Source organism: Triticum aestivum, chromosome 2B, assembly GCF_018294505.1.
Source record: "Triticum aestivum cultivar Chinese Spring chromosome 2B, IWGSC CS RefSeq v2.1, whole genome shotgun sequence".
Taxonomy (NCBI): Eukaryota; Viridiplantae; Streptophyta; class Magnoliopsida; order Poales; family Poaceae; genus Triticum; species Triticum aestivum.
This window is the reverse complement of record NC_057798.1, coordinates 128,940,185-128,957,893: the sequence shown is the minus strand read 5'-3', so window position 1 is coordinate 128,957,893 and position 17,709 is coordinate 128,940,185. Positions and strand designations below refer to the sequence as shown.

The 17,709-nt window shown below is 41.6% G+C and overlaps 1 pseudogene; it reads left to right on the top strand.

The window, feature by feature from the left end:
• The first annotated feature begins 7,295 nt into the window (after positions 1–7,295).
• LOC123039103 (zinc finger MYM-type protein 1-like) lies at positions 7,296–9,656 on the top strand (annotated as a pseudogene).
• Positions 9,657–17,709: the final 8,053 nt, after the last annotated feature.

The following is a 17,709-nucleotide window of genomic DNA, read 5'->3' as shown; positions in this document are numbered from 1 at the left end:
GTGGGCTTCGGCTTCTTCGTGATTGCATTAGGTGACCTGTGGGGGTACACCCTTTTTGTTCGGACGAGGGGTTTAGTGAGAGCTAGTGGGTCCCAAAAGGCTGCCTGGGTTTTCCAGGCGCTTTCCATCGCGCAGTACTTCTGTACTATGGCCGCCAGGTCAGCGAAGTGTGATATGTGACAGCGATTTATGGCGTTAAGGATCCCCTTGTCCGTACAATTTTTGCAAAATAATGAGATTGCGTCTTCATCGCGACAGTCCTTAACCTTGTTTATTGCAAGTAGGAATCTGGCCCAAAAGTGACGAAATGTCTCTTGGGACTGTTGTCTGATGTGGGGAAGATCGCTTGTATCTGGGTGGGTGGGCGGATTTAAGTCTGAATCCCAACCCGATCTGGGACCCAGAGCTTGAGGATTTACCGAACTTAATAATTCGGGTTCCGGGATGTCAATCAATATTTCTGGCCCACAGTCCAATTCTAAATCCGAAGTTCAGGGCATGTCTTCCCGCGAATGGGTATCCGGCTCAGTGAGCTCGGTAATCCGGACATAGTCCATCCTCAATATGGGAGGAGAGTTGTTGCGTTGCTCCTCCACCACTGCTATCTGATGGGTGACCGGCGGTGAGTTAATCTCCCTCTGATCGGGTTTAATCCCAATCCGATCATAGTCCGTAGCGACTCCCAAGGCGGCGATGTGATCCAGGAGCTCGTTCAAAGATGATAACTTCGTCGGATCCATCGGCTCGGCGTATTCCGAGCTGATGTGGAGACGATTCTCGATGACCCGAGAGGTCATGGTTGGCCCAATGGCCGAACGGGCGGTCATAACGAAGCCGCCCAGCCGGTGGGTTTGACATGAGGCCAGGGCTCCCCTAGAGGTGATGTTTTCCTTGATAACAAGGCGATCCAGAAACCCTATCTTCACGTCACACTGGAACTCTCAATGAAAGCACCAATGTCGGTGTCAAAACTGGCGGATCTCGGGTAGGGGGTCCCGAACTGTGCGTCTAAGGCTATGGTAACAGGAGGAGGGGGACACGATGTTTACCCAGGTTCGGCCCCTCTCTATGGAGGTAATACCCTACTTCCTGCTTGATTGATCTTGCTGATATGAGTATTGCAAGAGTTGATCTACAATGAGATCGTAGAGGAAAACCCTAGAAGCTAGCCTATGATTATGATTGTTATTGTCCTACGGACTAAACCCTCCGGTCTATATAGACACCAGAGGGGGCTAGAGTTACACAGAGTCAGTTACATAGAAGGGAATCTACATTTCCGAATCGCCAAGCTTGCCTTCCACGCAAAGGAGAGTCCCACCCAGACACGGGATGAAGTCTTCTATCTTGTATCTTCATAGCCCAACAGTCCGGCCAACGTATATAGTTTGGCTGTCCGAGTACCTCCTAATCCAGGACTCCCTCAACCACCCTTTTCCTTTTTCAACTAGTGAAGTGTAACACTTGATTAAGTAGTCGAATGATGTGCTAATGTAGGTGTCCGACTGTTTGAAGGAATAATTAAGGTGTGCCTGGTCCGTGCCCGCATTTAGGGGTCCAACTTACCATGTTCCGGCAGTAGTAACTATACTAGTCCCTCGTACTCCCTCTGTTTTTACTTACTCCGCATTTTAGCTTTGCTCAAAGTCAAACTTTGTAAACTTTGACAAAGTTTATAGACAGAAATAATAACATATTCAATAACAAAGTAATACCATTAGATTCATTATTGAATATACTTTCACATCATGTAGATTTGCTTTATAAATGTTCATACTTTTTCTATAAATTTTGTCAAATTTTATGAAGTTTGACTTCAGTCAAACCTAATATGCAGAGTAAATAAAAATGAAAGGAGTATCTTACTCCATGACCAAGACGGAAGGGAAAATGAGACGACTTATTGTTTATTTGAGCCGTTCAAGTATAATCATGTGGCGTTGCTTATTTCTCATTCCTCTCCAACCCTCTTCTCCATCGATCATGCCACCCTCCGGTCGAGTCCATCCTCCGCATGCCTCATTTGAACATTCCGCCGAGTATCATTCACATGTGGGCCTAGACCATGCTTGTATTTCCAATGTTGTAATTTGTCCGACATGCATACAGATAAACGGTTCGTTTAAAGTTTCACTTTGCCTCCACTACGTGTTGCTTACCATCTTAGTTTTGACATCCCATTCAGTTCATGCCCCGACACATCTTGACGAGATCAATTGATGTTGAGAGATCAAGTGTGTGTCGTGGAAGGAGATAAAGGCTTGGTGTGTTTCTATGATAGAAATGACTCGGGGGGTCTGTGGGGATCGAACGGAGTATATTGTATGTTCAAAAGCGAAATGAACATACTGTACCCTCCCTAGTCCTCTTTCAATCAATCTCAGGACCCCAAGATGAAACCGAGAGAGAACGAGTGGGTGCATGTGTGGTACCTAAGGCGAATTCAAAATTTTGAACCTTAGCATCAGCAAATCATATATAAAGGGTATTCAATGTTTCTTTCTCTTTGGAATGTACAATATACTTCCTCTGATCCTTTCTAGTTTACATATAAGTTTTATGTGTAGTCAAAGTATCTCTACTTGGATCAAACTTACAAAAAAAGTATCAACATTCAACAACGCCCAATCAATATTATTAGATTCGTACGTACTCCTAGATTTGTATTCAACTGTAGATGGTTTCCAATTTGTTTTCAAACACATGAATTGTTCTCATGCATGCTCTTCCTACTAGGATTTCGCCATGTATAGCCAGTCCAATAGTAACTTTTTAAGCTCCCTGTCCAATAGTACTAGTGGAGTACTGATAACATCTGCAGTAGAGTATGCAGTGCTCATAGTACTAGTAGTACACTCCCTCTATTTTTATTTACTTCGCATAAAACGGAGGGAGTACTAGTAACACTCGGCCGACCTCTCTCTCTCTTCTAGTAGTAGTATAAATGACGCAGGCGGGGGAGGGGGACAGATGTCGGTTTGCTCTGAACAGCAGTCCCACAAGCGAGCGAAAACGCAAGACAAAGCGCGCTCCATTCGATGAGCGATGTGGAGGGTCTAGCGTGTCGGGGTGCAACGCGAACGCGACAAGAGTGATGTACAATCAAAATTGATTGACCGGTCATCACTGGAACCACTATTCACACCAAAACCTTCGCTTCTCGGCCTACGCCCGCCACTACCCCAAAATAACACCTCCTCTCTAGCCCATTCCCCCACCTTTCGATCCCCTAGCCCGCATCAAGCGCCCCCTATGTTCGCCGGAAAGCCATGGTGCGCCACAAGATCACGTACTACAAGATGCTGACGCCGGAGCGCCGTGTAGAAATCACGGCGGCGGTCGGCGCCATAGACCTCCATTCCCAAGCTCGCTTTGCGGCGGGCCAATCCTCGAGTTCTCTAGAGCCAAGCTCTGAAGAGGATGAAGTCAATCCAATGTTCATGGCGGAGGTCGCTGCGTAGAAAGCCCCCGATGCGTATGAGATGATGGACGTCGACTTCGTGCCGGCGTTTGGGTCCCCCATGGTGCAGGCGGACCAGCGGTTCAACCTGGCGATATTAAAGGAGGACCGGGAGGCGGAGACTCAACTTGATGCAGAGCGCACAGATGCCGCTACATCAAGGCCCTCCTACAGGCGGAACCAGATGTTGTGGATGTGAACCGGGCGGCAAAGGCTCAACTTGACACGGAGCGCGCGGATGCTGCTGCCATCGAGGCCCTCCTACAGGCAGAACCGGATGTCCTGGACTTGAACAAGGCGGTGAAGGCTCAACTCGACGCGGAGCGTGCATATGCCACTGCCATCGAGGCCCTCCTGCAGGAGGAACCAGACGTCCTAGACTTGAACCGGGTGGCGCTCGCGTTCGTGCAGAGCGCCCACACACTCTGAGTGAACGAGTAGCTGGAGGCCTTGGACAACCATGGTGCGGAGATACACGTCAGCAACTACGGCTGGTTCATGCCGGCAGCCAAAGACGACGAGGTCGTCTCTAGTGATAGTTTTTCTTTATGTTGTTGTTTTTAGGGATCTTTTGCTGTGTAAAAACTTATATTTATGCAAGTCGCCTGACTTTCATCATTTGGGTCAGTCGACCATTTTAGGTGGTTGAATGAATATCCTACGTCTCCTAACCCTTCTTCCTCATCTCTTCTTCTTCCCCACAGACCATCGCACGGGCCGTACAGATCTTCCCCAGCATGTGGTTGGATAAACATACTGTATGAACGAAAATTATGTGTCAGCGGTAGGATGGCTAAGTTTGGTTTGATCACATGCAGTAGCACGAGTCAGTGAAAGTGTGTTCCCTTGGTTGGGTTTGCGGCATGCAGGAGCGACTGTGTGAGGGTGCAGTGCGACCGCGACAACCGTGTGCAAGTGTACCTCGTTTTCATTTTGAAAACTTTAGGCAAGCTTGGCAAAAAAGTGTGGCGAAGTATGGCAATGCAAGACCTAGACCCAAACACGATACAAGTACGTACGTAGGAGTACTACTTGTGTTAAAAAAGAAAGGTGGGGTTTTCCTTTGTGGGATTGATTGATACAAATCCTCGTTTGACATGTCAATTAATGCGTATTTTTTCTCCAACACCCAAAGAGCTAACCATCTCACTCCACATCACTTGATTAATGCAGCGTCATGCAAACCAACCTTCTCATTTCGCATGCATGCAAGGGTATATTAATGTCCTTGGTTGCTAGTACGAGGCAAGCCCCATCAATTTTGCCTCGATTAGTGTTAGTGGACTTCTGCAAATTTTAAGCTTGATATACTAGCCTTGTGTACAAAAAAATGGAGGTAGTAACTATTTGACTTCCTTCCCCATTGCGGTGACGTTGATGATATCTCGAATGTTGTGGTTTGGCGAAGTGCATTCGACGGAGAACACCATTGAGGGAGACCATGGTAAGTCATTGGCAAGTGCCGCCTGCAAGCTGAGACAACCGCCTTATTTGCATCCAGGAAGTCCGTTGAACCAAAGGACACGTAAATGTACTAGTATTACACAATAGCATCGTCCGTCCAGCTTAGTGCCATAAGGTGGTTTCTCGAAGAAGACGATGGAGAAGTGGAGTCAGCAAAGTGTGAAATGATGGTTGCTTCATACGTGCTTTGTGATTTGACGCCTCACTGCTTTCTGATTTGTGATAGAAGGGACTGGGGAGTAGACTCTGCGCTCTATACTGTACATGCGTCCAAGCACGGGAGAAAGAGGATAGAGGTTGCATTTTTCTATTCCTTCAATCAATCAATTAGGGAGCTCCGATTCCATCTTTTTGGCTTTGGCAGCAACATCCACAATGGTTCCCATCGATGCCAAAAGCTATTTTCACATTTGGCTACACATTGTGGATGCCCTTAACCATACCACTTGGTTTTGCTCCTGTGTGCTATCTATACAAATCTTGATTATATTGATCTAAACAATTTTAGTATCAAGATTAGTAAAAAGGAGGTGATTCTGCCGTGTGGATGACAGGGGAGGTTTCTTATTTTTAGAGGACATTGGCCTGGCGATTTGCTAACATGAGGACCCATGTGCCAGTGCTTTACCAAGCCGATCCGCGCCCCACATGAGGCAGAACAACGGCAGATGCAACACGTGGTTAACTTGAAGAAGATGAGGGAGAAGTGGATTCATCAACGAGTGCAATGATGGTTGCTTCGTCCCTCCAACTTCTTTTTTAGCTTTATTACTTCGTCCCTGCAACTTAACTGCGGGAAAGGTGCAGCTTTGTGATTTGACGCCTCATTGCTCATTACTACGCCGGTGCCATGACTGGGGTGCTTCACCCCTACTGCTCTGCACTGTTATTTCGATATGGCACGTGGACCCTGTTGCTTGATGTCCCACATGTCGGCAAAAGGGACTAGAAAATTTATGAAAGCGAGCGCTCCACTCTTACGACGGAGGAGTACATGACACGGCGGCCTAGTGAACTGTTACTTGTACTGTAATACTACTATAGTTTTGCTGTTTCGCATGATCCATCGATACAAAACTGATTAAACAGACAAGGGTGGGATTTTTCCTGCGTGGTAGATGATACTAGCCATACATTTCAAAGGCAATTTTAATGTATGCAAACTGAATAATTAGGTAACAATATGAGATCTAGTAAAACAAAAAACATATATGATTTATTGTGTTAGAGTGTAGTAGTGGTGCTGTATTGCATAGTTGTTAGATGTAACATGCAAGAACTGTAGAGATGTACTTTTGGAGGGCCTACAGAGAGAAATTGGGCATAAAGTGGATTCAAATATTTGTATTCATCTTCATAGAATTTGTAACTCATATCTACAGTTTGTACAGTAGACGTGAATGCTTGTTCGCTCTTACGAAACCAGTACATCAATAATGGGGTGGCGTGCGCCAATTTAGGCACTAGCACGTTGGCCTACTCGGCTCCATAGAGAGAGCGAGAGAGGAGATAAATACACGGGCAGTCAGTGTATTTCAAGTGAAAAGCGTAATACGGTCACCGGACTTCAGAATACACTCATTACGGTCAGGCCCGTCGTTGGAGGTGGCCAAGGTGGGCGACCGCACAGGGCCCCCAAAAATTGGGCCCCCCAAATGACTAGGTATTAGTAGTATTATGTATACAGATTTAATGACACTTTGCCATTAATCCAGCGGCAAGGCCTAAGCAGCGTACACAGCAACAAAAAATCCAGCCCATGAGGCCCGCTAACTGCTTATTCCCGTATCCATTGAGTGTTCCTGATCCCATTGATCGCTAACACGCCGCCAGTTCGCCTGCTTCCGCCACGAGCAGACGTCATCTCGTTTGCTACGGTCCTGCCTTCCGCCAATCGCCCGCCTGCTGATTCCGCTAGTCGCCCTGGGTGTCGTCTGCTGCTGCCCTTTCAAGGTTCCGCCAGTCGCTCGCCTGGAAAGTCGCCCGCTTCTGCCTTCCGCGTCCGCGGTTCCGTCATCGGTGATCGACCAGGCTGCCATTAGGTATACTTAATTTTTATCCCTGTACATGGTAAATTTCAAATTTTGATCTCCCTGACCTAGGTTAATAGCAGGCCCTAGTTTGGAGTAACGAGTAGGATCAGTTTGTTGTTGATCAGTTGTACATATCTTTATATTTTTATTCACACTAATTGGGAAATTTCATGTTTGAATAATAAATCATTAAATTTCTTTGGTTTATAAAACAGGAGGCATTTATTTCTGAATCATCATGTCTTCCAGAACATATGATTCTGGTTGTAAAAAGCGTAAGAAGAAGCAAAAGCAAGAAGCAGAAGCGCAACGTCTAAAGGGTTCTTGACAGTTTTGTCATGAAAGAACCTCGATTAAATTCTGACGCCCAGACTCCCAATGATAATGTTGGTGATCGTCATGGTGATGATGCTAACATTGTAGTTAAGACAGAGGCTGGCACTGTAAATGAAGATGATGATGCTAATATTGCAGATGGAGGTGATAATGTTAATATTGGTGCTGAAGGTGATGCTATTAGTACTGCCATTGAAGGTGATGATGACAACAACAATTATTTTACGCCTGATATATTTGATCCAAGAAACTGGTATGCACTTGATGCTAAAATGATTGATATTTTGCTACAAAAGGGTCCTAAAAGAGACTGGTATATTGAGCATGATGATGTAGACAAATTCGGTAGAAGGTTTTCTGCATTGTCATACACTAGAGTTCTCTCAAATGGAGAAAAATGTGACAGAGAATGGCTTGTATACAGCAAAGATCTTGGCAAAGTATTTTGTTTCTGCTGCAAATTATTAAGAAAGGGGCATGTGAGAGGTCATTTAGCACATGATGGTTTCAATGACTCGCATCATCTTCTCACTAGACTTAAAGAGCATGAAACTAGTAGAGAACATGTCACAAATATGGCTACATGGTATGACTTGCGCCTTAGGTTTCAGAAGAACCAAACAATTGATAAAGTTGCTCAGCGAGAACTTGAAAAAGAAAAGGAGCACAGGAGAAAAGTTTTACTCAGAATTTTGTTCATTGTAACATTTCTTGCAGAACGCAAATAGCATTCCGGGGAAGTAATTGCAAGTTGTACCAAGAGAGCAATGGAAATTTCTTAGGAATGGTTCAGATGTTGGATGAATTTGACCCAATTAGGAAGGAGCATGTTGACCGCATCACCAATGATAAATCCGTGATCATTATCTTGGTCCTTCCATCCAGAATGAGTTAATAAGTTTGCTCGCTGCTGCAATCAAGTCAGAAATCATTCGAAAGGTAAAAGAAGCCAAGTACTTCTCAGTTATACTTGACTATACTCCTGATGCAAGCCACCAAGAACAAATGTATTTGATAATTAGGTATGTTGATGCATCTTCAGATTTGTTTTGCATAGAAGAGTCCTTCTTAGGCTTTTTGGATGCGAATGACACCACCGGACAAGGACTGTTTGATGCTCTACAAAAGGAATTAAAGAGTCTTGACCTTGATGTGGACATTGTGAGAGGACAGGGATATGACAATGGGTCAAATATGAAAGGAAGAAACAAAGGGGTACAGAACAAAGTTTTGGAAATAAATCGAAGAGCTTTTTATTCAGCTTGCGGTTGTCACAGTCTGAATTTGGCATTGTGTGATATGGCAAAGTCTTGTCGTAAAGCAACCGATTTTTTGGAGTTATTCAGTGCATCTATACCATATTTGCTAATTCTACTAAGAGATGGCAAATTCTCAAAGCTAACATACCAGGACTGACTGTAAAGTCATTGTCATCTACACGATGGGAGAGTCGTATTGATAGTGTTCATGCTATAAGGTTTCAGATACCAGAAATCAGGGAAGCTTTACTACAAGTGGCAGAAAGTGATAAAGATTCAGCCATACAAAGTGAAGCTCAATCATTGGCGGAAAATGAACTTGGTGGTTTTGATTTTTTAGTGTCAATAATCATCTGGTACGAGATATTATCTACTGTTAATTTGATCGGCAAACAGTTACAATCAAAGGATATGCTTATTGATGTTGCAATTGAGTCTGTGAAGGGTTTGATTTCCTTTTTCACTAAGTATAGAAAAACTGGCTTTTCGAAAGCATTGGAAAGTGCAAAAAAATTTGCATTGGAGAGGGAAATTCATCCAGAGTTCCACACTAAGCGTAAAATCAAAAGGAAAAGACAATTTGATGAGGGCGCAGATGATGCATTTATTGATTCACAATCTCCAGAGGAGTCATTTAGGGTCAACTATTTTCTTTGTGTTGTTGATCAAGCCATAACTTCACTTAACATTAGATTTGAACAATATCAGGGGTACGAAAAGGTATTTGGTTTCCTGTTTACTTCAGATAGGTTGCGATCAATTGATGACAAGAGTTTGATGGCTTCTTGCATTAATCTTGAAGAGGCACTTAAGAGCGGAGAGCACACAAATATTGATGGAGCTGAATTGTGTTGCGAGCTAATTTTCGTACAGGATTCACTTCAAAAATCTATGGGCCCTCTTGATATTCTGAATTATTTGAAGAACCGCTCCTTAATCTATCCTAATGCTGTTATTGCATACATAATTTTGTTGACCATTCCTGTGACAGTTGCATCCGCGGAAAGGAGCTTTCCTAAACTCAAGTTGTTGAAGTCCTACTTGCGTTCTACTATGACACAAGAAAGACTCACTGGGTTGACGAATGTTGACAATAGCACCTGAAAATGATGTCCTGGAAAAGATTAAGTATGAAGATATGATTGAAGATTTCATTTCAAGGAATACTAGACGAATGTTGACTTTCGGCAGGACATGAGGTTAGTTTATAGCTTTAATATCCGTTTAGTATTTTTTTAGCATTAGTATTTGATATATGTCTAAATATTATGCAAAAGAAATCAGACTGGATTTGTGAAATAAATGGAGGGTATGAATGATCTATATTAGTTCTTTTGTCATATGACTCTTTTTGAAGTTTTGGGCCCAATTTTTATTTTCGCCCCGAGGACCCGAATTTCTGGAGACTGCCCTGATTACGGTCACTATATACGTTTTTCGGTGATTATAAGGTCACTTGCTGACCGTTCATCATCAGATTGCACTCTGTTGGCTGACCAAATAGTCTGCGTAGCAGTACGTTGACTAGTTAATTTGACCATGTTCCTTGTGGGTCCCACCTGTCAGTTTGCATAGTAAAAAGGTCAGGTAAACACAAATTTACACAGGCACGACAAGACTCCAACCTATGCGTGGGAACCACCTGGTTGTGTATGTGTCTGTCAGGGCCTGATGTGTGTGCATGCACATGTAGGTTGAGTACTTGAGCGTGAGAGTGTGTGTTGGTTGTGTGGTGTGTGCATGCATGCATGCGTGTGTGTGTGCATGTGAGTGTTGCATGTGTGCGTGGTTGTGTGTGTAAGTGTGAGTGTTGCGTGCGTGCGTGGCTGCGTGTGTTTGTGTGAGTGTTGCGTGCATGCAGTAGTGTGCATTTGTGCGTGTGTGTATAATTGTCAGTGTCAAAACCGGAGGATCTCGAGTAGGGGGTCCCGAACTGTGCGTCTAAGGTCGATGGTAACAGGAGGCGGGGGGCACGATGTTTACCCTGGTTCGGGCCCTCTCTATGGAGGTAATACCCTACTTACTTTTTGATTGATCTTGATGATATGAGTATTACAAGAGTTGATTTACCACGAGATCGTAATGGCTAAACCCTAGAAGCTAGCCTATGATTATGATTTGTTGTTATGATCTATCGACTAGCCTAGCCCTGGTTTATATAATGCACCAAAGGCCTAGGATAACAAGAGTCCTAGCCGAATACGCCGTTGGGGAGGAGTCCTTGTCTTGATCACCAAGCCTTGTGGAATCTTCCTTGTGTATACTTTGGCTGTCCGAACTGGCCCATGTGTATACGGCCATGGGGGTCCTCCGCCTAATCTAACTGATCGGGAGACGACATGGTGAGTACCCCCTAGTCTAGGACACCATCAACAATCACCACACCAGCTCCTGTGTGTTAAAACAGACGGCTCAACATACCAATACAAGGACACCTTGTCCGCTGTGCCCGCGGTCATGACTTCAAACCACCATCCAATATTTTTTTTATCATTTGTTTTCATTCTTATACACCCCAACAGGTGGGCCCAATGGTAGTATATAATGTGACGCAACACTAGTGGTGCGACCTAGAGCATTTAACTGGTCAACTAGTCGTGTCTTGAGCAAATACAGAGTTGTACGGTGAGCCCGTGACTGTATAATAACTACAAAACATAAATGGTGACCGTAATGAGTGGATTCTGAAGTCAAGTGTACGTATCGTGCTTTCGCTTCAAATACAATGATTGTCACTGTATATATCGCGAGAGAAAGATGAAACATGCATGAATGTGCTGGGCGTACTTTTAGAGGACCTGGAGATAGTTTGTGTGCGTACGTGAAAGGGGCGTAGAGGGGGTGTATGCAATGGAGAGAGAGAGATGCTCTTCGTTTCTCTTTATTATGAGTAACTTTATATATAGTATAAAAATATAAAAATTCACAGTGCGAATAAAATATCATTGGGGGCACCATGCAATGCAAATTAACGTTCATACTCCTCCATATAACTTTGTAATGTTGTATATATGTAGAAATTCTAAAATAACTTTTTGGCCACACTTTGTGTGGTTTTATTCAAAAGAAATGTTGTATGCGAAATAAACGTGAAGAGAGGGATTTTTAGATCAATGGGGTATGTGATGTAACACATGTGTGAATGTGTAGTTGATGTATTTGGCAGGGCCTAGAGAGGTATGTGTATGTATTACGTATTCGAGAGAGGCATGGATAGAGGGGCTGACGGGGGGCTGTGGGAGGGATAGCACAAGAAATGAGAGAGGTTTAGAGAGAGAGATGAATAAGATGTCACGACGAGAGATGCCCATGAGTGTGTATATGCAAGGGGGGGGGATAGAGGCACAAGGAGAAAATATTTTGTGTGGTGTCTGTGTTGGTATGTGTGGGTGTGAGAATATAACAAGACCTAGGGGCAGAGGGTGTGTCACTGTGTGAGGTCCGGAGGGCCGAGCTGAGGCCCTTGGTTTGGTTCCGTCCTATGCCACATTGTTCGGGCCGTGACGCATTTACGGAGAACCACGGAGGACTAGTCATAGAAGACAAATATAGCAGAGTCGTGAAGGACTCTATGTCCACTGACAAAGCCGCTAGGATTTTTAACCCTAGGTCGTCGGACTAAGGTAACCCCTTATCTCTGATATTACTATTCATCCAACATAACTTTAAGGGGCATCCTACAGAATGCTCTGCTAGAATCATACTCGTCAATTAGGAAGAGAGGTGGAGACAATGCGGGAGAGACATGCCTAAAGATAATGTGCGTGTGGGAGACACGTAGGCAGGTCTCTGTATATAGAAAGGGTCGATGGGGATTGTGCGTGTGTAGGCTTGTGAGAGGTAGAGTGCTTGTGATAAAGGTCAGTGAAAACATTCTTAAATGGTTACAAGAGGGAGGGAGGGTTATATCGAGAGCATGTCTGCGAGAAAGACACATCGGGAGAGAGTGTGTGGGCATGTGTGAGAGAGCACCGATGGATTTACACCGTGTGCATGTATGTGTGAGAGGGAAAGTTAGCGTGTGTGTGAGGAGGGGGCTATGGAGAGTGAAACTACAGGTAAGAATGATGTACACATTTATTAAAAAATAAATTATATCCAAATATTATGATGGGATCATGGTATTTGCAATTCACTTAAGGAATAGTAATTGATCCATCAGACATCGATATTCTATCAAATTTGAGCATGTCTATGTTATTATTCGACATAATTGATCCACAGAGTTAGTATTTTTAACTTCAAATACAATATGTCGATGTATGTCTCGCATGTGCTTATCTGTGGTGACAATGGGATATTCACGTGATCTACTTGATATACGTTTTGGTGATCAACTTGCGGGTTCAGTGACCTTGTGAACTATGCATAGGGGTTGGCACATGTTTTCGTCTTGACTCTTCGGTGGAAACTCTGGGGCACTCTTTGAAGTACTTTGTGTTTGTTGAATAGATGAATCTGAGACTGTGTGATGCATATCGTATAATCATGCCCACGGATACTTGAGGTGACATTGGAGTATCTAGGTGACATTAGGGTATTGGTTGATTTGTGTCTTAAGGTGTTATTCTAGTACGAACTCTATGATAGATCGAATAGATAGAATAGCTGCATGTTATTTTACTACGGACTCTTGAATAGATCGATCACAAAGGATAACTTGGAGGTGGTTACGTACCCTACAATAATCTCTTTGTTTGTTCTCTGCTATTAGTGACTTTGGAGTGACTCTTTGTTGCATGTTAAGGGATAGTTATATGATCCAGTTATGTTATTATTGTTGAGAGAACTTGCACTAGTGAAAGTATGAACCCTAGTCCTTGTTTCCTAGCATTGCAATACCGTTTACGCTCACTTTTATGATTAGTTACCTTTCTGTTTTTATATTTTCAGATTACAAAAACCTATATCTACCATCCATATTGCACCTGTATCACCATCTCTTCGCCGAACTAGTGCACCTATACAATTTACCATTGTATTGAGTGTGTTGGGGACACAAGAGGCTCTTTGTTATTTGATTGCAGGGTTGTTTGAGAGAGACCATCTTCATCCTACGTCTCCCATGAAGTGCTAAACCTTAGGTCATCCACTTGAGGGAAATTTGCTACTGTCCTACAAACCTCTGCACTTGGAGGCCCAACAATGTCTACAAGAAGAAGGTTGCGTAGTAGACATAAAGCTCTTTTCTGGCGCCATTGCCGGGGAGGTGAGTGCTTGAAGGTATATATTTAGATATTGCAATCAAATATTTTAGTTTCTTGTTTTATCACTAGTTTAGTTTATAAAAGAAACCTACAAAAAATGGAATTGAGGGTGCCTCATATACTTCAACTTTTTAATTTCTTTCATGAAAATAAGGATTCCGATAATTGTGCCAAAGTGTTAGAAGAAGAATGCATTAGAATTTTTGGCACTAAATCTTTGAATGATGAGCATGATTGCAATGTTGTTAGTATGAATTCTTTGAATATCCATAGTACTAATGATGATTGCACTAGTCGTGATGAAAATGTCTCTTATAAGCATGTCAACTTTTGTGGAGTGCATAGAGTTTGCAAGTACACACCAAATAGGGAAGATAGATTTTGCAAGAGGCATAAGTATTTAGAAACTAAATGTTTGCAAGAGAGGCTAGAAGTTTGTGCTGAAAATTTAAAATTTCTTTGCCATCCTTGTGAACTTTGCAATGAACGTGATCATTTAAATACCCAATGCAAATTGTTTCATGATCAAATCATGTCCAAAAATTGTGATGACTTGATTTCCCTAGCACATCATAATGAACTTAGTTTTCTTATGGGTTATGAAGAAATCAAACGTTTAACTAAGAATATGCCAGAATTTGTCCTTGATAAAGTTCTTGATTTTGATCTAGAAGAAAGTTTTATGTATTGTGTGGTGAATTGCATTGAAAATCCTTATATTGCCAATTACATAAAGAAAAGAAAGCAAATAGAAGATGAAGAGAATACTAATGAAAGGGAAGAGACTTCCCAATATCCTCCTATTATTTCTTATGATGAATCAGGTAACAAGGAGGAGCTTTCTATTCAACCAATCTCATTAATAAGGATCTCCAGAAAGAGGATTAAACCCACACATGATGTGAAGAAGAAAAAGAAAAGACGGAGAAGCAAAGGTAAAAAGGTATCCCTCCCAAATTATGTCGCTCCTATTACTCATTGTGATGATGATAATTGCTATACTATTGGTGCTATCCATACTATTGATGATGAGAGTGATTATGCTTATGATATGCAAAGGCCCAAGCTTGGGGATGCTATGTTTGATGAGAATGACATGTTTGAGAATATATTTGCTGCAATTAATGTTTGCCCCAAGCTTGGGATGCTATGTTTAATGAAGATGATATTTTTAGCCTCCCAAGTTTTGATGAGCAAATTTATTATGATGATAGCATGCCTGCTACTTATGATGCTTATTGTGATGAAACTTATGCTATAAAAAGTAGTGATGATTATATTTATAAAACTTGTCATGATTATGATTACCCTTTCTCTGAACATTACACTTTTAATATGGAAACAATTTATAGTATTCGAGTCTCTTATGATACTCCCACTATTCCGAATGAGAAGAATTTTGCTTATGTGGAGAGTAATAAAAATTCTATGCTTTATGTGATGGTTATATTGTTGAATTCATTCATGATGCTACTGAAAATTATTATGAGAGAGAAACATGTGCTCTTACATATTGCAATAATATCAAGTTTCCTCTCTGTGTGTTGAAAATCTTGAAGTTATGCTTGTTTTGCCTTCCTATGCTAGTTGATTATTGTTCCCATAAGTTGTTTGCTCACAAAATCCTTGTGCATAAGAAGTGGGCTATACTTAAATGTGCTAGTCATATTCTTCATGATGCTCTCTTTATGTTTCAATTCTTATATTTTACGTGAGCATCATTGAAATCATCATGCCTAGCTAGGGGAGGTAAACGATAGTGCTTGTTGGGAGGCAACCCAATTTTATTTTTGTTCCTTGCCATTTTGCTTCTGTTTAGTAATAAATAATTCATATAGCCTCTGGTTAGATGTGGTTTTATGTTTTAGTTAGTGTTTGTGCCCAGTAGAACCTTTGGGAAGACTTGGGTGAAGTCTTTGTGATCTTGCTGTAAAAAACAGAAACTTTAGCGCTCACAAGATTAGCTGCCAGTTTTTACTGGAGAGTGCCTTTAGGTTGATTCTTTTTGAAGATGATTAATAGACAAATTCATCAGGTCCACCAATTTATTTCATAATTGTTGGAGTTACATAAGTATTAGAATGATACAAATTACTACAGACCGTTCTGTTTTTGACAGATTCTGTTTTCTATGTGTTGTTTGCTTATTTTCATGAATCTATGAGTAGTATCGGAGGGTATGAACCATAGATAAGTTGTAATACAGTATATATTACATCAATATGAATTTAGAATGAGTTCCTAAGTGGTGATTTATTTTCTTATACCAACAGAGCTTACGAGTTTTCTGTTGAGTTTTGTGTTGTGAAGTTTTCAAGTTTTGGGTAAAGATTCGATGGACTACGGAATAAGGAGGGGCAAGAGCCCAAGCTTGGAGATGCCCAAGGCACGCCAATGTAATATTCAAGGACAAACAAGAGCCTAAGCTTGAGGATGCCCCGGATGGCATCCCCTCTTTCGTCTTCGTTCATCGGTAACTTTACTTGGAGCTATATTTTTATTCACCACATGATATGTGTTTTGCTTGGAGCATCATTTTATTTTGTTAGTATTTGCTTTATGTTATTTATAATAATGTTTTTCATCTTTATTTTCAATAAAAATGTCAAGAAGCCTTTACCATGCTTATTTTGCAAGTATACATGTTGCTGTTTCAAAACAGAAAGTTTACCGCTGTTGCAAAAATTCCGTAGAAAAGTCAGAATTTGATAAATTGTTGAAACTTTTTGAATATTGAGCTCTGATAAATCTTATACGGTGTAGTATTTTTCTCATAATTTTTGTATTTAGGGAAGTATGATGAATCTTGCATTCTTTACAGACTATACTGTTTTGGCAGATTGCTGTTATGTTTGCATTGTTTGCATATGTTTGCTTGTTTAATGATTCTATTTGAGGATAGGAGTATTAAATATGCAGAGACATTTAGTATGCAAAGTTGAATAATAATTTTAGTAATTTTTTACAGTAGAAAATGATAAGGTTTTTGCATTGGTTTATACTAACTTATCTCATGAGTTCTTGTTGAGTTTGGTGTGAATGAAGCTTTCGAGATTTAGGAAACCGAGATATATGAGGAATTAAGGAGACAAAAAATCTCAAGCTTGGGGATGTCCAAGGCACCCCAAGATAATATTTCAAGAAGTCTCAAGCATCCGAGCTTGGGGATGCCCCGGTCGGCATCCCACCTTTCTTCTTCAACAATTAGCGGTTAGTATCGGTTGAACCTAAGTTTTTGCTTCTTCACATGATGAGTGCTATCCTTGAAATTTCATTTTATTTTGTTTTGCTTGCTGTTTGAATAATATCCCAAGTTCTGAAATTCTTAAATGTTAGAGAGTCTTCACATAGTTACATAATTATTCGACTACTCATTGATCTTCACTTACATCTTTCGGGGTAGTTTGTCATTTGCTCTAGTGCTTCACTTATATCTTTTAGAGCACGGCGGTGGTTTTATTTTGTAGAAATTATTTATCTCTCATGCTTCACTTATATTATTTTGAGAGCCTTTTAGAACAACATGGTAATTTGCTTTGGTTATAAAAACTTTCATATAAAGTACATTGAATACTATGAGAAGTTTCATACTTGATAATTGTTTTGAGATATAAAGGTGGTAATGTTAGAGTCATGCTAGTTGGGTAATTATGAAATTGAGAAATACTTGTGTTAAAGTTGGCAAGTCTCGTAGCATGCACGTATGGTAAAAGTTGTGTGAAAAATTTGAAGCATGGGGTGTTCTTTGAGTGCTTTCCTTATGAGTGGCAGTCGGGGACGAGCGATGGTCTTTTCGTACCAATCTACCCCTCTAGGGGCATGCATAGTAGTACTTTGCTTCGAGGGATAATAAACTTTTGCAATAAGTATATGCGTTCTTTATGACTAATGTGAGTCCATGGATTATACGCACTCTTACCTTTCTGCATTTTTGCTAGCTTCTACGGTAC